Genomic DNA, 16,426 nt, shown 5'->3' on the forward strand with positions numbered 1-16,426 from the left:
ATCCCTCCTGCTTGTGGCTTACCATGACCAGTGTGGATTTTGAGGAGATTTCATGTGTACCTCTCCAATCTGTTTTGATATGGACCTTTTATCTTTTGTTGTGGAGGGGCTGTTCAACTTGTTCTCAGTTCTTTTCAGAGGAAATTGTTCCATATGTAGCTGTAGATTGGTTTTGTCCATGGGAAAAAGTGAGTTTGGGATCTTCCTATGCTGCTGTCTTAAACCTCTTAATCTGGTTCCTTATTGTATCTTCCATGTCTCTGCTGAGATTCCCCATTTTGTTTAGTATGGCTGTCTTTTCTTTGAGTTCTTGACAATACTTAAGAAAACTTTTACAATCCTTACCTGCTTATTCCATACCTACGTCATCTTGAGTCTATTTCTATGGGTCCTTTTTTTTTCTTGATGACAGATCATAATTTCTTGTTACTTAAGAGGTATCTTTCATCAAATTTGTGAATATAAGTGTGATGGTTAATTTTATGTGTCAACTTAACTAGCCCTGGTGCCCAGATTAAACATTTCTGAGTGTGTCTGTGAGAGTGTTTCCAGATGAGACTAGCAGTTAACTTGGTGGACTTAGTAAATTGTCCTCCTCATTGTGGGTGGGCATCATCCAATCCATTGAGGGCTTGAATAGAACAAAAGACAAAGGAAAGAGGAATCTGCCCTTTTTTTTCCCTGCCTCATTACTTGAGGTGAACATCTCATCTTATTTTTTTCTGCCCTCAGACTAGGATTTATACAGTCAGCTTCCCTCATTCTCAGGCCTTTCCATTCAGATGGAATTACATCACCAGCTTTCCTGGGCCTCCAGGTTGCAGGCAACAGATTATAGGACTTCTCAGCCTCCATAATCATGTAACTCAGAATAAATCTCTCTCTCCCTTACTCTCTTCCTTTCTATAACTTTCTGTCTCTGTATCTATCTTTAATACATGTTATTGGTTGTGTTTCTCTCAAGAACCCTGACTAATATGTAGGGTGCCTGGGTGGCTCAGATGGTTAAGCATCTGCCTTTGGCTCAGGTCATGATCCCAGGGTCCTGGGATCGAGTCCCGCATCGGGCTCCCTGCTCAGTGGGGAGACTGCTTCTCCCTCTGCTTCTCTCTCTTTCTCTCTTTCTGTCTCTCATGAATAAATACATAAAATCTTTAAAAAAAAAAGAACCTTGACTAATATGTATAGGATAAGTTTCTGATAGTTGAACAAAATGCAGTTATATTGATTTATAATTTAATTCACCTTTCATTCATTCATATATCCACCTAATGGCAACTACATATATCAGAAGTGAACTTCAACATTTATCTTTATTAGCTTATGATAGTTTTGTCATTATCTGGTTCATCAAGGGGCAGAAATGAAGGTAACCCAATAAGTTACCCTGAGCAGGCTAAAAATGTGACCTTTCTATGAAGTATGTGCTTCAAATATTTCCAGCACTTTTTAATGGACTTGGGTAGTAACTGATTTTAAATCACTTCTAACTTACTTTGTGAACAGTTGGTCAAAACGAAGTCTTGCGTGAAAAAAAAAATTGTAGAAACATTTTTTTTCATTTTCCCATAATTTTTATTCTCCCTTCCATTTTCTTTCTCAATTTCTTGAACCAGAAGATTTCTTAGGAATCATATTAGAGGCCTTACAACTTGAATAATATAGTTGACCTTAAAACAAGATGGGTTTGAACTGTGCAAGTCCACTTATAAATGTATTTTTCACCGTACGGCACTATAAATGTATTTTCCGTATGATTTTCTTAACTTTTCTTTTCTCTGGCTTACTTTATTATAAAAATACAATATATAATACATATATAAAAATATGTGTTAATCGAGTGTTTGGGAAAAATTCTGGTCAAGAGTAAGCTATTTGTAGTTACATTTTGAGGGAGTCAAAATTATATGTGGATTTTCAGCTCTGTGGAAAATTGGTGATCCTAACCCTTGAATTGTTCCAGGGTCAACTTTGTCATGATCACTTATTCTCTTCGAAGTGTGCAGCAGGTCTTATTTGGTTTTGGTGTTTCAGCTAGACCTTAACTATGTGAAATAATAGAAGGTTATTGGTCGTAAGCCCCCAAAGCAAATGGTATATTTCACTATAATTATGGGTTAGGTTTTTATTACTTTATCCTTCACTTGACAAATCCATTCCATTTATAGTCTTTTCCCCAGCAACTTCCTGGCTAGCGCTCTCCTAATCCTTTGTTTACTCTCAGAATAAATTGTGGGCTTAGATATTCTTAAAGTGATTCCTACAGTCTGTTCTGCAGAGTGCTTTTCTAAATATGGTCTTTAGATTTTAAATTGAGCCTGGAATCCTTTATTTCATGTACATTTTATATTTCACTTATGTATGTTCTGAAATGTTATACTGTATACAATGTAAACATATTACTCTGTAGTAGGGGACAAGATAACAATTGTTTCAACTGAGTATGTAGGAAGAGGAAGAATCTTCCTACAAAGAGGAAGAATCTAGAACTAGAGGAAGAATTTAGAACTAGAAAACAGAGGAAAGAATCTGTAAAGAGGAAGAATCTAGAACTAGAAAACAAGTTCAAAGCTGAATTTATATAGCTAAGAGTATTAGCTAGATCTTAGAATTTAAAAAGTTAATAAATTCAGCATTTAGAGCTCTAATGGAATAAGGAAACTGAAGTGTATCAAATACCTATTCTGATACAATTTCATTCACCAGACATTTTTAAGTGTCTGTTATGAACCAAATATTTAGGTTTCTTGGATATCACAGTGAGGATGAATAGTGAATAATGTCTCCTTTTGAAAGCACAAGCTTACAAAAATTTTTTTTGAATCTGTAAAAAAAAAAATGAGTAACAAAAACTGACTCAGTAGCCTGTGGTCTCTGACTTAACGTGTGTGAAGATCTGAGTTATGGAGGCTCTGGGCTGGGTATGAGTGATATACATTCTATAAGGTATAATTGCTGCCCACCTCCCTAATAGCCACCACCTGCTCCCACTTTTAAAGATAAAGGAAGTTGGACACTACTTTAAATGGTAAGATCAGGGGCACCTGGGTGGCTCAGTCGGTGAAGCAGCCAACTCTTGATTTCAGCTCAGGTCATGATCTCAGGGTCATGGGATTGAGCCCCCTGTCAGGCTCCATGCACAATGGGGAGTCTGCTTAAGATTCTCCCTCTTCCTCCCCCTCTGCTCTTCCACCCTTGCGTGCACACTCTCTCTCAAATAAATAAATAAATCTTTAAAACAATAATTTTGAATTGTAAGATCAGATTTTTATTGGCAATATACTATTATAACAGGGAAAGAGTTCAGCATGACTTTAAGTCAATTTCAATTTGTATAGAGGTGACTGGGTGATTTAAAGGGAGTAGGAGGGATAGGGCAGGGAATGAGTGGGGCCTCAGTGAGTCAGGGATGTAAAAATTACAAAAAATGGGAGGGGGGATTGGTCCAGTGAAACCCCTTTGCGTTTGGTAACCTGTGCCTATTGAAGTTAGGCTCCTACTATCCCATAGAAACTGGAAGACCTTATCTTCGGGGCTTGGCTAGAATAAACAGTTAATTATTTTGGCAGCCTTGAGTTTTCTCAGGTACTTTAAGCGGAGGAGGGGTTAGGAGCATCCTAGGGATATGGTCTTGAGCTGTTAGAAACTATATTAGCATTTTGTTCAGGTCTTTGTAGGCCAAGGTTGTAGCCTAGTCAAGAAGAGGACTTAGAAGAGCCTGGCTAGGGTTTGGTCAAAGAGAGAGTTTGTCACCACTGCCATCTTGGTTTTCTTGGTGCTTTTACTCTCACCATCAGTTCCCAGTTTCATATCTCTTCCATATTATTACTTTGCCTCCCACATACTGAGCTGCAGGATGAATCCACCATGTCTAGAAACAAAGATAAAAAGAAGTTCTTGACATGTGAAAGGAAAAATAAAAGAATTGTGGTTTTTGTTACCTTCCATTTTTCAGCCACTCCTCAGTCTTGCCAGATGTTGAGGGTAGAGAAAAGGAGGTCAGGGAATGAAGAGGCAATGTAAGACAGGGTAGCCTGAAAATATTAAAGTTCATCTGGCAATATAGAGCTGTTATGTGTCTATAGGACCCACAGTAATGTAGTAAGTCCTTTAAAGCATTCTAATGAGGAATTCTAATCCTTTCTTTATGAATTATAAAATGTCTTGGAAGGTAAAAAGTAATGCTGTTCACAAAAATGTAAATATGGAACTCAGTTTCATGAAAATTAGCCTGAAATAGGTATTTTGACATATTAATTACATTATGTGAAAGAGGCTTTGGAGTGGATGGATAATAATTTTACAGTGCAAGGGAGATAATATATTTATATTGGACCAAAGAATGAAGATATCACCTAATGCATAAGAAGTAGGTTGAGGGCGCCTGGGTGGCTCAGTTGGTTAAGCGACTGCCTTTGGCCTCAGGTCATGATCCTGGAGTCCCAGGATCGAGTCCCGCATCGGGCTCTCTGCTCAGCAGGGAGTCTGCTTCTCCCTCTGACCCTCCCCCCTTTTGCGCTTTCTCTCTTTCATTCTCTCTCTCAAATAAATAAATAAAATCTTTAAAAAAAAAAAAAGAAGTAGGTTGATAATGGCACAGAACCAGGAACACTACAGCTTCAGAAAGCCAAACCTAATAGAGATAATGACATGCAGCTTTGTTAGGATGAAGTGTAACTGTCAGATGCACCAAGATGAAAATGGAAAGGATTTAGGGGAAAGAATATACAACTGGGTTCCAGAAAGTCTGTCCTGGTTCTTTCATTATCCTGGAAGAAGTTGGAGTGAAGCCAAGCATAGTATATGGTACACATCTGGCACTAAATTATTTGAAGAATAAAGGGATGAATCCAAGTAGGAAACAATGGATTTTTTGCTTGCGGAAGAGTTTGCTGCAAAATAAGCAATTGAGTTTCATTGATTCATAGTGTAAATTATCCAAGTGAAAGGAAAAAAAACAAGTGATTCCATTTCTTTTATTTTCTTTCTTGGTTTACTTTTTGGGGGGGGTCTCTTTTTTGTCTCTCATTTTTTTTCCTTTTTTCAATTTAAATTCAATTAGTTAACATATAATGTATTATCAGTTTCAGAGGTAGAGGTCAGTGATTCATCAGTCTTATATAATACACAGTGCTCATTACATCACATGCCCTCCTTAATGTCCATCACCCAGTTACCCCATCCCTCCACCCCCCTTCCCCTCCAGGAACCCTCAGTCTGTTTCCTGCATAAAAGTCTTATGGTTTGTCTCCCTCTCTGATTTTATCTTGTTTTATTTTTTCCTCTCTTCCCCTATGATCCTCTGTTTTGTTTCTTAAATTCTACATATGAGTGAGATCATATGATAATTGTCTTTCTCTGATTGACTTAGTTCACTTAGCATAATACCCTCTAGTTCCATCCACGTGGGTGCAAATGGCAAGATTTCTTTTTCTTTGATGGCTAAGTAGTATTCCATTTGTGTGTGTGTGTGTGTGTGTGTGTGTGTGTGTGCCACCTCTTCTTTATCCAATTGTCTATCCATGGACATTTGGGTTCTTTCCATAGTTTGGCTATTGTGGACATTGCTGCTATGAACATTGGGGTGCTGGTGCCCCTTCGTTTCACCACATCTGTATCTTTGGGGTAAATGCCTAGTAGTGCAATTGCTGAGTCATAGGGTAGCTCTATTTTCAACGTTTTGAGGAACCTCCATGCTGTTTTCCGGAGTGGCTATTCCAGCTTTCATTCCCACCAATGGTGTTAGAGGGTTCCCCTTTCTCCACAACCTCTCCAACATCTGTCGTTTCCTGTCTTGTTAATTTTAGCCATTCTGACTGGTGTGAGGTGGTATCTCATTGTGGTTTTGATTTGTATTTCCCTGATGACAAATCACGTTGAGCATTTTTTTATGTGTCTGTTGGCCATTTGGATGTCTTCTTTGGAGAAATGTCTGTTCATATCTCTTGCCCATTTCTTGACTGGATTGTTTGTTTTTTGGGTGTTGAGTTTGATAAGTTCTTTATAGATCTTGGATACTAGCCCTTTATCTGATAAGACATTTGCAAATATCTTTTCCCATTCTGTCAGTTGTCTTTTGGTGTTGTTGACTGTTTCCTTTGCTGTGCAAAAGCTTTTTATCTTGATGAAGTCCCAATAGTTCATTTTTGCCTTTGTTTCCCTTGCCTTTGGAGACCTGTCTAGCAAGAAGTTGCTGCAGCTGAGGTTGAAGAGGTTGCTGCCTGTATTCTTCTCAAGGATTTTGATGGATTCCTGTCTCACATTGAGGTCTTTCATCCATTTTGAGTCTATTTTTGTATATGGTGTAAGGAAATGGCCCAGTTTCATTTTTCTGCATGTCCAATTTCCCCAACAACATTTGTTGAAGAGACTGTCTTTTTTCCATTGGATCTTCTTTCTTTCTTTGTCAAAGATTAGTTGACCATAGAGTTGAGGGTCCATTTCTGGGTTATCTATTCTGTTCCATTGGTCTGTATGTCTGTTTTTCTGCCAGTACCATACTGTCTTGATGATTACAGCTTTGTAAAGAGCTTGAAGTGTGGGATTGTGCTGCCACCAGCTTTGGTTTTGTTTTTCAACATTCCTTTGGATATTTGGGGTCTTTTCTGGTTCCATACAAATTTTAGGATTATTTGTTCTAGCTCGGTGAATAAAAGTTGATTGTATTTTGATAGGGATTGCATTAAATGTATAGATTGCTCTAGGTAGCATAAACATTTTAACAATATTTGTTCTTCCAATCCATTTCTTGGTTTATTCTTAATATCTTGATAGCATGACTTTTTAAAAATGACAATAAAATTGCATTTTTATATATGAAAAAGTCCCTAAAAGGAATATGGAGGTTTGAGCTCCAGTTTGGCCATGGGCAAGACATTGAATCTTTATTCTTATGTATTATTGGCATAATAATGCCAACTTTCATGTTTCAAAGAATTTTTGTGAAGATTAAAAGAGAAAGGGCTACAAGCCCCATGAGGACAGCTTCCTCCAATCTGTGTCTAGGGAATTGTACAGTTCTGCCCAATAGGTGATTAATAAGCACTTGATGAATATTTCACAATTGAATAGTTATTTGAATAAAGGTTTTTTAAAGTAATATTGGAAAGAACACTTTTCTTTCGGATTTTTCTAGCTTGCTTAGTTTGACTACTTCTGTGTTCTGTTTAGATTATCTGGTTATCTTTCTGAGCTAATAGAATCAACAATTTCTGCAAATTAACACAATACTTTTCCTCCAGTAAAGAGTACATTAAAATCTTCCTTGTCTACAAATTTTGGACAAGTTCCAGGCTGTTTGAAAAGAGTGAATCTGTCTATAAGAAGATGAAAGAATTCCCTGTCAATCTTTACCTCTCTAGGTCTTGAAAAATAAACAAATAAAGGTTTGCAGAAACTCATAAAGCTACTGACTCATTAAAATTTCATCAAAAGAGAAATTTTAACTCTTGAAAAACAGGACAGAAAAAAGTATTTATTTTGGAGTATAAACCATTAGAATGAGGCAATGAAACAAAGTAATAGGAAAACCAAAAATCTTAGGTGGTCTATGCTAAAGAATTTCTCACAAGAAATTAAGTGGTGCATGAGCCCAGTATAGAGTTCTAAACAGCCTTGAGAACTGAGAGAAAAAATTTCCCTTGCTGTTCTTCATGGCAGATTCAAGAGAATTGAAATGTACTATAAAAAAAAAAACAACAACCAACTAAACAAAATGTATAACAACCATATTTCAGGAAAGAACTACTGAGTGATGATTCTGATTTCAGGGTACAACATGTCTGTAGTGAAAGTTGTTAAGTTATGCAGATGAACAGATACACAGAGAGGACCTTGAAGGAGAAAGTCACTGGTTTCTCTGTTAATATGAGAAAAATTAGCAAACTCATTGAAGAATGGAGGCATAGTGATATTCTTTATTGTTTGTATTGAAGATTGTTTGACTGACTATAACCAGTATGATTATCTTCCTGACCAAGCAAATTGGTGGACATAGACACAATCTGGACCATGTGAAGATGCCCTTTGCACGTATAACTATAATTCTTCCTCAGCAGGGAAAAAAGAAAAGCGATATATAACAAAGTTGAGTGATGCAATACTGTGCCTTCCTACCCTGGATATAGAGAATTCTGGAACAAGTTAAATAGAAGGAGTTTATAAAAATAAGGTAAAAAGAAATTGTGTCAAAACTGGTTAAATCCTCTCGTGTATCAAAAAGCTATAGCAAATGCCAGAAGAAATATAAGAAGCTCATCAAAGAATAAAAAAGATAAAAATTTGGCCTAAGGCTTGAAAGGGAAAAATGAAGCTGGAAGAAATTTTCAAGTAAATCTATCAAAATCAACACTTGGAAGATAATTCTTTTCAGAAAAAAAAGTACATTTAAAAATAAATTTCTGATGTTCATTTTCCCATAAAGTGAACACTGTGAGAGTGCACATGGTTCCATATATAGGGTAGGTGGATTTGATGAAAACATGAGTTTCATCAACATCTGGGAAAGCTAATCACACTTAGGAAGCAACTGTTGGCATTGGTCTCTAGAGAAAGAAGCCTGGGAAATGTATTGTCTTATACTCAGAGAGAAAGCAGAAATAAATTATTGGGGGGAAGAGTCTCAAATTCTGTTATCTATGTTGAAGTTCCTTGGCAACAGGAATGAGAAAGAAAATATTTGAAACTGCAGCTAGACAAGGATGATGTGAAAGGTGGGGGATAAAAGGAAAAAATATTTAGGATCCCATATATTGCAAATACATTTAAATGAAGAGGTATACAAACACTTTGTTATTAAAGCATTGGATCAGATGAAAGAGTATATGTGAATGTATTTTGGAAATATACTGAGCCAAGACAAAGTTGGACTCCTCATAGTATAATCTGAAGCTGAATTCTCTATAGCACTAATAAGGACCAAAGAAAATGTTTTAATTTCTCTTTTATTCCCCTGTTGGTTCTTTCTCTCCTCATTTAACATTATCTCTAAGATAACGTGGATAGTGAATAAAAATGCAGATAAAAATGTAGGTGAAAAATAATGTGACACTTTCCCCAACTACTTACTTTTTACAACAGCCCAGTATGGTTAAAGGGTTTTTGTTAGGACTCTGCCATTGACTTATGTTCTGTAAACAAGGTTTTGTTTTGTTTTGTTTTGTTTTGTTTATAAAAATGAAGTTTAGCATTCCCTTGGGCCTGAAACTTGGACTCCTACTACACAAATTCAGTTATATGTATTTTGTATATTCATATAGGACTACAAGATCTTTTCCCTTATTTTTTAAAACTTCTGGTTAAAAGAATCACAGTGTAGGTATATGACAAATTTCTTTTTGAACTAACTTATTAAAATGTAACATTACATTAAAGTGGTATATGTTTGCTGTTTGCTTTGCTATCTCTCTCTGCAGTACTCATGATGTATTCTAAAATTTTGGCAAAGAAACTATATTAGTTAAGAGTAATTTATTGGATGGATACTGGGGTATCTTCCAAGCTCCACATGGAAATGCATTTGAGCTTCAACATCTATATAGAATCGTGATTTTCAAACCTACCTGCCCCTTACCTTTAGTCTGATGTTTTTTTTTAAAAATCTTGGCTCCACCCAAAGAGACTCTGATTTAATTATCCTGGTGTAGGGCCCAGAAATTACTGCTTCTACCTATAGTGTTTTGATGGAATCAGGATAGCTCCCCTCTCCATCTCTTTCCTGCCTCTCTGTATGGTGCTTGTTTTCTAATTACAGCCTGGCTTTTCCTGCCTGAGTTCACAAGGCAGAAAATGGTCCCTGAACCAACTGACTGTGGAGTGAGGGGGTGGTCATCTTGTAAAAGCCTGGTTCTCTCTGTAGTAACCTCAAGATGAAATGTGGTCCATGTCCTTGAGTAGATATGCAGTTTCTAGAAAAAGGGGCCTGGGGCAGATAATATTATAGCTCTGGTTATAGAAGGATTACCTAGGGCTTTTACCTCTCTTTTCCATGCTGACATATGAAATAGGACATTTCAACAAAAACTTATCTAACTACATTTTTTAGTAATATTTTTGATTGAATGTTTTCACTTTAATAACGAAATTATTTTTCTTTTAAACTGGCTTGATTCTGTGTTTGTTAGTTTCCATGAAAACTTTTTTTTTCTTTTGTGCAGATGTGTGCATCTGCCCTTTGGTGGCAGCCATCATGTTCTTGAACCTTAGTTTATCTGATGGAAGGGGCTGGGAGAGGTGATAGGAAGTATAGGGAAGAGAAGGTGTGGGAGTGTTAGGTGTATGTGATGGAAAAAGGATTTTCTTTTCTTTTTTTTAAGATTTTATTTATTTATTTGACAGAGAGAGAAGGAACACAAGCAGGGGGAGTGGGAGAGGGAGAAGCAGGCTTCCCACTGAGCAGGGAGCCCAATGTGGGGCTTGATCCCAGGACCCTGAGATCATGACCTGAGCCAAAGGCAGATAGATGCTAAGCAACTGAGCCACCCAGGCACCCCAATGATTTTCTTTTCTGACTACCTGGTAGAGAACTACAAAAGCGACAGAGCTTCTCTAAGAATAGACTCACTGATAATTAAGCAAGAATTTCATCACCTTTGATGTTGTTGATGCTTCTCAGACATAAAGTGTCATCACCTGCTTCCTTCTGTTCTTGAAACTAGTTCTTTATGACTTTTTCCCCATCAGCAAAAATATATTCATGTTTAGCTTTTCAAAACTTCTGAAGCTACAACTTGTCCAGTCAGGAAAAAACAAATATAATGTCCTGGCAGGGGCTCTGTGTTGCTTGTTTGTTTGCTACTAAGTGTGTTTTATCCCCCATATCTCTGCACTTATCACTCAGATAATGGGGCTTTGTCAAAGAAGAAGAGGGTTTTGTCAGTGTCTCTTCAGCAAAAACATTGGAAAAGAGCTCATTTTGAATCCAGTTTGGTCTGTACCAATTCATAGTAAAAGTTATCATATCACAGGAGATTAACACTCCCTACAATGTCCATACTTCTCAAAACCACTAGATTTTTGCTGTGATAAACAGTGCACGCTGGTTAGAAATGCAGCCCTTTGTAGACAACTTCAATGCACTGAAACCTTTTGGGAATCTGACATATCTTGACTAATAGGTCTAATTATCATAATTTGGGACAACTGTTAAACTAAGAGAATTACCACCCCCACTAGGAGCCCATTGACATGCAGACATCCCTTTATTTAAGAAACATTAACTGGAGTTGAAGCATTTAAATATAAGGCACACATTTTCCCCACAGTCTTCCTCTACTAAAATTCAAATTAAGAAAATAACATGAGAGTAGTAAACAATGTCTGTCCCTATGAAATCCAGAGTGATGTTAATGCTGCTTGTGTAAGGATGCAGTATTGTATAGTTTGATAACTTAGACTTTGTGTTTAGATGGTTCCAGGTTCAGATTTCAACTCTATCACTGTGCAACATTGGGAAAGCTATATAATATTTCTGAATCTCAATTCTTTGCATCTAAGAATGGTGTTATGGTTTTTCATAAGATTGTTGTATAGTTTAGATGTGTTACTGAATGTGGCTAGGAGGTAGCACTGGGCTGGGAGACTTTTTATATAGTATTTCTCTAGCAGCAATCTGATGCCTAATCTGACCTCAAAGTTCTTGTGAGTAGTCTCTAGGAGAAATGTTTACACGAATCATATTTAAATGAATTTTATTGAGATAATAGTAGATTCATATGCAGTTGTAAAAAAAATAATTTAGAAAAATCCTTAAACATTTCACCCAGTTTCCCTATTAGTCATTTTGTAAAAGTAGTATAAAACCACATCCAGGATATTGACATTGATACGCTTGATCTTAGATTTCTCCAGCTTTACTTACACTCGTGTGTGTGTGTGTGTGTGTGTGTGCGCGCGTATGTGTGTTGTGGGGGGGAGGATTTAGTTGTATATAATTTTATCACCACTGTAGGTTTGTATATCCAGTAACACAGTCTTGATACTGACCATGCCACTATCACAAGTATCCCTCATATTGCCCCTATATAACCATGCCCACCTCCCTCCAGTTGCCTCATATATTTTTCCCCCTCACAAACACTAGAACCCAGGAATCTAACCTCCATTGCTAAAACTTTGTTATTTGAAAAGTGTTGTATAAATGGAATCATGCAGAATGTGACCTTTGGTGATTGGCTTTTTTCACTCAATGCAATTCCCTGGAAATCCATCAAAGGCACATGTATCCCTAGTTTGTTTTTTTTATTGCTGAGTAGTATTACATGTTGTGCATATACTACACAGTTTACTCTTAGCTATCATCTATTTTTTTTAATTTTTATTTTCCTTAAAGATTTTATTTATTGATTTGAGAACATGAGCACACATATATGAGAGAGAGAGCACACGGAGAGGGAGAAGCACAGAGCAAGGAGCCTGATGCGGGACTCGACCCCAGGACCCTGGGATCGTGACCTGAGCAGAAGGGAGACATAAATTAACTGACTGAGCCGCCCAGGTGCCCCAACTATTTATCTACTGAAGGACATCTGGCTGTTTTTGGCTGTTATGAATAAAGATTCTATGACTTTTGTGTGAATATACGTTTCTGTTTCTTTGTGATAAATGCCTGAGATGCTGTGGTAGTTGCATGTTTTGTTCTGAGAAACTGCCAAGGTTTTCCAGAATGGCTATATCATTTCATTTTACGTACAATGTAAATGAATCAGTGATAATTTTCTCTGGATCTTTGCCAACATTTCGTGTGGTAACCATTTTTATTTTGGCCATTCTGATAGGTATATAGTAATATCTCATGGTAGTTTTAATTTGCATTTCCTAATGGCTAATGATGTTGCACATCTGTCTTTTCATAAATTTACTTGCCATCTGTGTGTCTTCAGTGAAGTATCTCTTCATGTCTTTTATCATTTTCTAATTGTATTCCTTTTTTACTGTTTAGTTTTGAGACTTCTTTATATATTCTGTAGTTCTTTGTTGAATATGTGGTTTGCAAATACTTTCTCCTTGTCCTTGTCTTTTCATCCTCTTCCTTCTGCTTGCCATTGGGCTAATTTTGCACCTTTTTATCTAATTTCTTATCAGATATACAATTTTCAAATATTTTATCCCACTCAGTAGGTTATCTTTTCATTTTGTTGATGGTTTCCTTTGCTGTGCAGAAGCTCTGCAGAAGCTCTGTAGTTTGATATAGTTCCACCTGTGTATTTTGGGTTTTTTTTTTTTTCTTTTGGTGTTAAATCCAAAAAAATCACCAAGACCAATGTCAAAGAGCTTACTACTAATGTTTTCTTCTAGGAGTTTTACAGTTTCAGGTCTCACATTCAAGTCATTAATCTGTTTTTAGTTAATTTTTGTATATGGTATAAGATAGTGGTCCAGTTTTATTCTTTTTTATGTAACTCCAGTTTTCCCAGAATCATTTATTACAGAAACTGTCCATTTTTATTCTTGGCTCCTTTGTCATAAATTAATTGACCTTATTTGTGTGGGTTCATTTCTCGGCTGTATATTCTGTGCCATTGATTTATGCATCTGTTTTTATGACAGTACCATACTGTTTTAGGAAATGATTTTTGAAATTATTGAATGCAATGTAAATTAAATGAATCTACCTATGAGTACCCAAAATAATGGTGAAATGTTACAATAAAGAATATAATATGCAGAATATATATAATTCACATGCTATTATGTTCTTAATCCTAACTCCATAACTTTCATTTAAATATTTAAAAACCTGATCTTAAAGTTATTTTTCTAATGACCTAACTTGTGATTTAACTGACAACTAAAATGAAGGATGTCATCAATGGACAAGGAAATTTAAAAAAAAAGAATGGATTGTTTTAATTTAACATAATTATTTTTCTAAAACTAACAACAATATTGTAAAGCCACTAATTTGCACAAACTCTTTTTTATACTTTTAATTATTTGTAATCTCACTAGGTGAAAGTGCACATATGTATTCATGTATATTATTGGAACTTGCAATGGAAGTTTTAATTTGTATGGCCACATTTTAGTGAGGAACATGGAAAATTTCATAACTTATCCAACATCCAGTAGGTAACATGTGATGGAAGTGGTATTCAGACATGCATTTGCTGCATTTCAAAGCTTATGGTTTCCCATTCTAGACCAAATGACAAAGATTTAGCTTGCTCCAATGTGTAAAGTGATACTGCCCTCTGGTCAGGACTGGCTTCATGGACCTGGGAACTATGCAGTCATAAAGGGACCCATGCTTGGTTTAATGTACTGCTGTTGCCATCTTGAAATTTTACTGGTATTTGAATAAATGACACCGCATTTTTAATTTGCACTGGGCCCAGCAAATTATGTAGCTGGTCCTGCTCCCAGAAAATATCTCAACTTTTAACACTCTTCATGTTTAAAGATACAATAAAACCAATCCTAATCAATAAGCAAGATCATTTTGGACAATTTTGAGACTGATTTCTTCTCATCATTAGTAAAACAGCTTCCCCTCTCAGGTATCAGTTATCTCTTTCATATGAGAATGGTACTCATTGATCCTGAATGTGTTGTGCACACTTGTTGCTGAAGTGCTCTTCACAAATGGTGATGCTTCTGGAGTTCTCCAAAGGAAGATATCCTGCTGGGAATGAGTGCCCCTTCATTTGGCTTAAGAAAACTTCTTAGCAAACAATAAGACTTGGAACAAAAGTAACTTCCTCTGATTTACTGAAGGGATACTTTGACCTTTCTTTAAACTACTAAATACTAAATCTGTGGATGGGGGCGGTAGGGGAGAGAAGGAGAGAGAGATAGACAGACAGACAATAATACTGGATAGACTTTGTCTCCCACCTAGAAAGAATGTATGGTTCTCTCATTGTGTTCCTATAGCACTTTCTGTAAATCTCATTAATTTCCCTTATCACCTTTCAGAGTTCTTATTGGCACCTGTTAGAGTTGTTATTGTTTTAAATGTGTTTGTCCCTTACTAGGCTACTTAAGTAGTAGAATACAGTCTTATTCATCTTCTTTATTTTTGGGCCCCTAAAACTTAGCCAAATTTTGATGGAATGTTTGAAGAAATGAAATGCCAAATTTCCCTTGTAGCCATATTTTGACAACTGTATATCTCAATTGTAATTATGCATTTTTCAGGTGAGAGAAAACTTCCCATTACTTTTTCAATCTGGCTAAGATCTTCCCAAACTTTTTCAATCTGGCTAAGAGTAGCTGCCAAAAACCTAGAGCTGACTACATATAAATGAAATATCAGAAAATTTTCCCTTAAAGAAAGTTGGGAACAAAGCCAAAATGTCTACTGCCAATACTTTTATTCACCATAATATTGGAGGCCCTATCCAATTCAAAAAGCAAGAAAAAAAAAACAACTCCATAAAGATTGGGAACTGTAAAGTATAATTATTTTTATTGACCAATGACAATTATGTATACAAAAAACTCAAAAGACTCTACAAAGAAATTACAGATGGTTAAGCATCTGCCTTCGGCTCAGGTCATGATCCCAGGGTCCTGGGATTGAGCCCCACATCAGGCTCCTGGCTCAGCGTGGAGCCTGCTTCTCCCTCTGCCTCTGCCTCTCTCCCTGCTCATGCTCTCTCTCTCTCTGTATCTCTGTGTCTGAAATGAATAAATAAAATCTTAAAAAAAAGACTCTACAAAGAAATTATTAGAACTAATAATTTAGTTTATTAGAACTAATAGTTTATTAGAACTATTAGTTTATTTAGAAATTTAGCAAGGTGATAGTATACAAATCAATATGCACAAAATGACTTGTATTTCCATGTGCTAGAAACAAAAATTAGAAAATGTAATTTAAAAGATGCCATGTACAACAGCACCAAAACAAATATCACCAAAAATCAAATATCTAGTAAAACAAGGTAATGAAAAATGTGTAAAATCTCTATTCTGTTAAGTATAAAACCTACGTAACAGAAATAAAGACCTACATAAAAGAGTGATATTCCATGTTCTCAGATTGGATGTTTTAATATTATTAAAGTATCATTTCTCCTCAAATTGATTTATGGGTTCAATGAATTTCCAAACAAAAATCCCAGAAAGTTAGTTTTTTTTTTTGTTTTTTTTTTTTTTTTGTGTGTGTGGAAAATGCAGAGTAGCCACAAACCTATAAGTCTTTATCTGTGTTTGGCTTTTTAGACTATTCATATGCTATTCATTAATACATTAAAAGTTAATTTAAAAAAATTCTCCACATGTCCCCAGTGTTCTTGCTATGTGGCAACTAGATAGTCCAGAAGAGAGCCTGAGATGTAAACTTGAGGAATATCAGCATTTAAGGGATAGACACAGGACGAAGTCTAAGAGACTGAGAATAAGTGTGAAGTGGGGAATCAACTCCAGAGATTGAGTTATCTGGAAACCAATAAAAGGGAAGAGTTCAGGGGTCAGCACCAAATGC

The sequence above is a fragment of the Zalophus californianus genome, chromosome 1 (genome assembly GCF_009762305.2).
Source record: "Zalophus californianus isolate mZalCal1 chromosome 1, mZalCal1.pri.v2, whole genome shotgun sequence".
Classification (NCBI taxonomy): Eukaryota; Metazoa; Chordata; class Mammalia; order Carnivora; family Otariidae; genus Zalophus; species Zalophus californianus.